This window comes from Setaria viridis, chromosome 6, assembly GCF_005286985.2.
Source record: "Setaria viridis chromosome 6, Setaria_viridis_v4.0, whole genome shotgun sequence".
In the NCBI taxonomy this organism is placed as follows: Eukaryota; Viridiplantae; Streptophyta; class Magnoliopsida; order Poales; family Poaceae; genus Setaria; species Setaria viridis.
In genome coordinates, this window is record NC_048268.2 from 23,280,566 (window position 1) to 23,288,758 (window position 8,193).

An 8,193-nucleotide genomic window follows, 5' to 3' on the forward strand; every position below is an offset into this window, starting at 1 on the left:
CGCTATAAAATGCGGCGCCAGCTTGCAGGACGAGTAGAAGATCTCCGGCGAGACGGCGAAAGAAGCCTCCGGAGGAGCACTCTTGCTCCACCACAGGCTCAGGGGCTACTGTTGGGTGGAAATATTAATGGCCTCCTAATGACGCTTAAAGCAACGGTCATGAAGGCCCAGGCCCATCTAAGGTAGCAAAATTGCCGTCGGCCCGACATGGCAGGGAAAGGCTACGCTCCGCCTCGCCCGACCAGGAGACCCGGGGTCGGACGCTCCCGACCCCTTGAAGGCCACGCTCCGCCTCGCCCGACCGAAAACCCGGGGTCGGACGCTCCCGACCCCTTGTGGACTGCACTCCGCCTCGCCCGACCCTGAGTTCCGGGGTCAGCCATCCCCGACCCTCGGAAGATCGAGCTCCGCCTCGCCCGACCGCAGATCTGGGGTCGGGCTGACCCAGGCCCGCCCGAAAAGTATCCGCCTCGGGCGCCGATCTCGTGGGCCCTCCTATCAACCTCGCCATAAATGCGCCGCATGCATGTCAGAGAGAAGGATGATCGCGCTCCTCACGCAACCTACTGCAAGTACCCATGCACGGCCGCACTGTACAGAGCTACAGTACCTGCGGCCTCCTTCCATTCGCCGCAAGGCACTCATGGCCTGCGCCGCCTGGAGCAGAGGGAAGACCCGCCCGTTCTCAGGTCCCGCGCGCCCGGCAGCAGGGATGTGATGCCCGCCCTCCACGAGGCATCAGCAGATCGGCGGCATCCGCCGTCCCTCCCAACAGACACCGGAGTCACGACAAAACTCTCTCATCATGACCCGGCGGCTACAGCCACCGAGGAGGCGATCTGCGGAGCGCGACGACAGTTGGCGCGCGGCCACCCTCCTCCTCCAGCATACGCGTCGGCAGACGCTGAAGGCCGGCGAGGATGCCGGGAACCTAGGAACTTGGTTCCTCCCTTCGTGTTATATTTTTACCCTCTTACGTTTAAACTCTTTACGGCTCTCACCACCCAGTCTCACCTGTAACCCCAGCAGTCCCCTTACGATATAAAAGGGGCATCGGGGGCCAGAGACAGGGGGCAGAGGCTTTTCCCGCAAACCAACAGCACACTCTCGCATTCCCTTAAAGCACAAGCACCTTCAAGAGACCTGGGATCAGATCCCTTTCTCGTTCATCTGTAACCCCTACTACAGAACCCTGCGTGGGCAACACGAGCAGCCTCGATACTGGACGTAGGGCTTTCCTTGCCCGAACCAGTCTAACCCCGTGTGTCCCACGCCACCATCCGAAGCCTTATGCGCATAAAAGAAATTTACTAGTCTAAGTCTTGATCCGCAAATCTTGACAACGATAGCGTTGCAGGAGGAAGAAGAATAGTGAAAAAAAATTGAGTGCTCTGCACTGGTAAAACACTCGAGTGTTGTATAGACGCGGTGTCAAGTGGGGAAAGGCACCCCACCTGGGTTTTGTATTTTCATTAGCAGATTAGCCCCTAATGTCTCGCACCATCTTTACAAAGACTAAGGATTACATTGTTTTACATAGCCATGTCAAAGATTAAACACCAATCATCCGAGAGCTTTTTCTTCCTCCTCGGCAACCTACAGCGCCATTGTTGAGCTTCCGCTTTGCGGTTACTCAAAATCTGGTGTACAGTGCGGTTTTCTTGCTGAAAGATGACTCCATTCCTTCCTTCTTTTCCAAATCCACCAGTAGTTGTCGACCATACATGCCCGGACCCACCAGAGGGTCTGTACGGACCCACTCAAGGGGACGTACTCGAGACGCATCAGGGCATGAAGACTACACTGCAGGGAAATATAGATTACATGGAACTCCTAAAGGGATAGTCGGAATACAAGAGAACTAATCTACCGAGTTAGAATAGGACTCTATAGTCTTGCCCGACTAGTACTTCTGTACTCAAAGCTACCCTGTAACCCTGCTCCCTAAATATATAAGGGTGAGCAGGGACCCCCTCAAAACAAGTTCAATCGAATACAACATACAGGACGTAGGGTCGTTCAACAAACTGGGATTCATTTAGCAACCGATTTTTATCTTCCGTTTGAACTCATTTCCCTAATTCTTCTAGTTTCTTTAATAGGTGCAATTACTATGGCTCGACAATAAGAAATACTTCGAATGAGTCAAAATTCTTAGAATTTCAAATATAAAATAAATAACTAAACAATCACAATTTTGATTTAGTAAAACCCATCTACTGCCAACACAACAAATACCTTCTTTTCTCTTTTGTTGCGTAATTGTTCTATTCTAATTAATTGAATCGGTTCAATTCTTGTCCTCATATTGAAATGAATTACGCGATCTAGTGGCCCGAACCTATCTAAATCGTGTCCCTGCGTCACCATCAACTCCTTGAATTCGGCGACACCCACCAACCAAAACACTATCTCGAGTACTCCCTTGATAGCTTGCCAGGTTAAAACACCGACAGCTGGCGCGCCAGGTAGGGATGTCGTCGAAATTCTCCGCGAGAGATCGATGGCTTCAGTCATCATCAAGCCCGCGTTCATGTTCGAAGCGGGTGCAAGGCTCCTGGCTTTGCATTGCTGACGGCATTGGAGGTTTCCAACGCCGTGTCATCAAAAGAACCAGAGAAGAATCATCTTGGCGGAAACTCTCGTCGACAGGAGAAGGAAGATTTTGTCGAGAAATTCAAATTTTCGATCTCAACAACACCGAGTTCGACTACAACTCGAACTAGTCCACGTGAGCAGGCAATTCAACCATCGTGTGGACCGGATACAACTTCAAACCAATTCCCGCTCGGACTCCAAAACACGATCACTGTTTATCAAAAAACTCCATCCAAAGTCCAGTCCGGATTAGAGTCAATTGAAGACTACAACTCTGACTCAAACTCTTTTGAAGAACTCCCCTTATCAGGCTCGCAATAAGGCCTGGTAATCACATCAATGCCCTAAGGTAGATTCGTCTACTGGCCAGGCATGAAGCCATCATTCCTTGCCCAAGACAATGAATCACACCTTATCGCACACTTGGATATCCTCCCATACCAAGAGGGTACTCTACTCTCACCAATCAATGAAGAAGATGGCTCCACTGAAGTCATAACGAACAGTTCTGAAAGCTACTATCCAGATAGAGAACTCTTTGCCGTGGTTTCGCCAATTGATAGAACAGGAACCAGCGATCACCACCAAAGAACTCCTCGTCGGGAACGCCAAATGGAAGAAGTCTCCCAAGATGAGCTATCAGCCGATGCCTCAGAATGTTGGAGGCATGCCCTAGTGGCAATCATAGAGATGATGATATTCCATTTGTATCCATGATTTGTATATTGTGTTCATTGAATATCCATTAAAGGCTACTTGAATTGATTTGCAATTATGTGAATTGTATGTGACACTCTTTACTTGTATGGTTATTCTAAAGTTGTCCCTAGTCGGAGTTCATGTGAGGACACACATGAATATTAGACTAGCACATGTATTAGTTGATGACTATGTTTCACAAGTCATGGACATGGAGATGTTGAACTAATAATGTGGACACATGTGGAGACATGTGCTAGGACTGACCCAACACGAGAAGTAGTTCTCTCTTTAAACAACATATACACTTTGTCCTTAGACCTGAGATTGTCGCATGTATTCAAGATGTGGATCGACCTACTTAGGGGCTATCAAATGCTACGCCGTAACAGGATAGTTATAAAGGTAGCTTTCGGGTTTGTCAAGAAGCATGCTATGAGACATGGTCAATCAAGATGGGATTTGCCCCTCTCTGATTGAGAGTGATATCTCTGGGCCCCTCGAGTGATCGGATCCGAAAATGCATGGCCATGCTACGTACGGTTAAGAGTTAACCTACAAAGGGATTCCGAATCACAGGATCGAGAAAGAGCGGTCGGCTTGAAGCTAGACCAAATATCGTGAGGCAAAGGGAATAGCATGTATATTATGTTGTGATGGTTCGTCTAATATGATCTTCATGTGCGTATAGGAGTTGGCACGTCTTGCTAGAGGCCGTTGCCGACTATTGGGCCGAGTAGGAGTACTCGGGCCATGTCTATACGTATCCGAACCCATAGGGTCACACACTTAAGGGGCTGGAAGCCTAATTCAAATCTGATCCGAGTTGGATTAGGTTTAGAAGTACTAATGGGCCTCGGACCTAGAGGCCTATCAGGAACCTCTATAAATAGAGGGGTGGGGGCGCCCTAGGGTTTACACCTTTTTGGCGAAACACATCTGCCGCACCTCCCACGCCCTCGCCTGTTGCAACTCGCGGATCTAGCAGTCCGGTTTGCGACGCTTCCTCCCTGCACGTGTGGATACCTTGGAGGTGTTGCGCCTGCAGCACTTGGACGAGCCGCCGACGAGCCACAACGAGCCACCGACGAGCCGACGACGAGCCGCGGCACGAGGGCGATCTTGCTGCACGTGGACGAGCTGCTGAGGAGCTGCTGGACGTTGACGTGATCGACTACGTACGACTACGTTGATCGTCTTCACTGCATCGACGCAAATCTACATCTTTCGCACCAGTAGTGCGTCGAGTGGTAATCCCGTGATCCTTATACGGCAGTTCTTCCTGGTTTTACGCGGTAGAAATTTTGATTTGCGCTAGTGTAGCCTACCTCGTATCCCTACAGGCGAAACTAGCAGCCAGAAATAAGAGCAAGAAACAATCAGAGGGTGGAATGTTGTCGACTCCTAGCCGCAAGAGTTCCCATTGTGAATCTCGACAGAGCATTCGAAGCCGTTCAAACATGAGAACATAACACACCACTTGCTGCTATTACTTCTATCGACCTGATCGCCCAATCAATGCCTCCAAACAAATACAGTGATCTTCTGATATATTTGGCAGAACACGCTTACAAACTCCTTGACAAAGAAACACCAATCCCATCTGTGCCTCACAACCCAAGTCACCATGATGATAGCAAAGACAACGCAAGACTCTCAAACCAACAACATGATGAACCAAGACAACATAGGGGCATACTCAAAGCTTCAAGATGAAATAGAGATGCAGCTGAGGGTAGTCGCACAGCCTCTGCAGAAGAACCACGCCATCGCAGAGTAAATCTGGAACCCTCACACATCAGTGATCTTCGAGAAACATTAAATCACAATCGTGATGCTCGAGATATAATCAACAATCACCTTCATGAACGTGAAGCTAAGAATGATGCCAATGACCATTTCCCTGCTTTCACAAGATGAATCATGCAGACTACTCTCCCAGATAAATTCAACCCAATGGGCATCACCAAATATGACGGCAAACAAGACCCAAATCAGTGACTACGATGATACGCATTAGCAGTCCAAGCTCCAGGCGAAAGAGATGATACAAAAGTCATTCACTTTTCCGTATGCATGGAACCAGTGCCACTAACTTGGCTCAAATCTCTGAAGTCTAACTCCATCAACTCATGGTCCGATCTAACGAAAGCATTCACAAGCAACTACGCGGGAGCTATGCAGCACCCTGGCAACAGAATTGACTTGGCTCAGGTTAAGCAGCAAAAAGATGAATCCCTGCGCAGCTACCTACGCCGATTTTTTGATAAAAAGGCCACAATTGTCAACATTTCAGAGGCATATGTGATTGAATATTTTCAAAACGGTCTCTTGGACCGCCGCATGTTCCAAGACTTTGGCAGACGCTAGCCAGCAGATGTCAAAGAACTCAAAATTATGGCTCAGTCATGGGCAGACAAAGAAGACAAAGAGCGTGAAAGGTTTGATTCACACCGCAATCACGGATGTGACAACAATAACCAAAGCAACAATCAAGAACAAGACAAAAATCGCAACGGCAATCACCGAAGCAACTGTTCGGGCAATCAGAATCGCAAGCGCAAACCAGACAATACCATTGCAACAATGTCAAATTCAAGCAAGAAAGGATCAAATAAATGAAATGATGGCCCGTCATTCAATGAATTACTCAACAAAGAATGCCCATGGCACCCACGCAGCAAGCATGCAACAATAGACTGCTACAACCTTCGCAGAGTTATGCAAGAACTACCAAAACCTCCCGCCAACAATAGCGATAACAACAATAAGGACAAAGGCAAAAGCAAGATGGATGAAATTGAAGATGGCGAAGACAAGTTCCAGACAGCATCTAAGACTATCAACATCATCTTCAGTGGAATTCTAGGCACTACCTCCAAGCAATCTAATAAATTAGTACTCAAAGAAATCATGGCTATAGAACCAGCCACTCCTACACCTCTGAAGTGGTCTGAGGTACCCATTACCTTCAGCAGAAAGGATCAATGGACCAACTTCTCAGAACCAGGGCATTTCCCTCTAGTACTAGACCCAGTTGTCGCAGGCTCAAGATTAACAAAAGTTCTCATCAACGGCGGTAGTGGACTCAACGTCATTTTTGCCAAGACTCTAAGCAAGATGGGCCTCAACATCACCAACATGCTTACCCCAACGGATTCTCCCTTCTATGGAATCATCCCAAGCAACGCAGCCATCCCATTAGGACAAGTTGTCCTACTTGTCACTTTCGGTACCAAAGAGCATTACCGCACAGAGTACATCAAGGTTGAGGTGGCTGACTTCAAAACTTCTTACCATACCATCCTCGGAAGACCAGCTCTGGCCAAGTCCATGGCCATCCCTCACTACGTATACTTGCTACTGAAAATGCTTGGACCAAAAGGAGAACTATCCCTTTGAGGAGATTTGCGATGATCATATGAATGCAACACGGAAGCTGTTGAGATAGCCGCGACTACTCAAATTCCCAACTCCATGCAACAAGTGTTCACCGCATCAAAGAAGCTTACCCCGGCAGAACTCGAAATCCCAGAAAATAAGCTGGTAACTACTAAAGTCAAGCCAGCAAATGACAGATTTCAAAACCATCGACCTCAAAATTGGCGACCCATCCAAAACAACCCTGATCGGAACAGGGCTCGATCCCAAATAGGAAAGCGCGCTCATTGGTTTCCTTCGGTCAAACCGAAACATCTTCGCGTGGAAACTAGCTGACATGCCAGGTGTGCCCAAGGAACTGATCAAGCATTCACTCAACATCGATCCCAAAGCTACTCCAAAAAGATAGCGACTACGAAGATTCGCTCAAGACAGAAGAGATGCAATAAAAAAAGAAATAGCCAAATTACTCGCAGCGGGGTTTACAAAGGAAGTTTTCCACCCTGATTGGTTAGCTAATCCTATTTTAGTTCAAACGAAGAACAACAACGAGTGGTGGATGTGCGTCGACTACACAGATCTCAACAAACATTGCCCCAAAGATCCCTTTGGGCTTCCTAGAATCGACCAAGTAGTCAACTCCGCAGCCGGGTGCACACTACTCTATTTTCTTGATTGTTACTTGGGATATCACCAGATAGCTCTCAAGGAAGAAGATCAAGACAAGACCCCGTTCATCAACCCTTTCTGAGCATTCTGCTACAAGACAATGTCATTTGGGTTGAAGAACGCAGGTGCAACGTATCAACGTGCAATTCAAATATGCTTTTAGAAATAACTACACCGCAATGTAAAAGCCTACGTGGATGATGTAGTAGTCAAAACCAAAAATCCAGATGATTTAATCGCAGACTTAGAAGAAACTTTCACAAGCCTGCGAGCGTTCCGATGGAAACTCAATCCTACCAAATGTGTTTTCGGTGTACCATCAGTCGGTGTTTTAGACCGGCAACCCGCCTAGGGAGTACCCAAGGTGGTCTTTTGTGCGGTGGGTGTCATCAAGAATTAAGGAGTCGATGGTGATGCAAGGAACACGATTTAGACAGATTCGGGCCACTAGATCGCATAATACCCTACGTCCTCTGTGTTGGTTGTATTGATCTTGTTCTTCCTCCCCTTTTGGAGGGGGTCCCTACCCGCCCTTATATAGTTGGGGGAGCAGGGTTACAGGGCAGATTGTGTGAGTCCTAGTCGAGTACATTTATAGAGTCCTACTCTAACTCGATAGACTAGTTTCCTTTTGACCCGACTAGTCTTTGGGAAGTCCATGAAGCCTTCACGCCCTGGAGAGTAGTCTTCATGTCCGAGTAGGTTCCGCGTACAATCCCTTGAGTGGGTCCGTACAAGTCTTCTGGTGGGCCCGGGGGTGCCTAGCCGACAAGCCCCCGAATACTTTGTAGTCGAGAGGAACAGTTCTGAGTACTTGAAGATGTCGCCCGAGTTCCTCCTGGTGCT

The 8,193-nt window shown here is 48.1% G+C and overlaps 1 pseudogene; it reads left to right on the top strand.

Annotated features, from left to right (window-relative positions):
• LOC140223216 (uncharacterized) overlaps window positions 1-7,429 on the top strand; it is a 25,167-nt pseudogene extending 17,738 nt beyond the window's left edge.
• The last annotated feature ends 764 nt before the right edge of the window (window positions 7,430-8,193 follow it).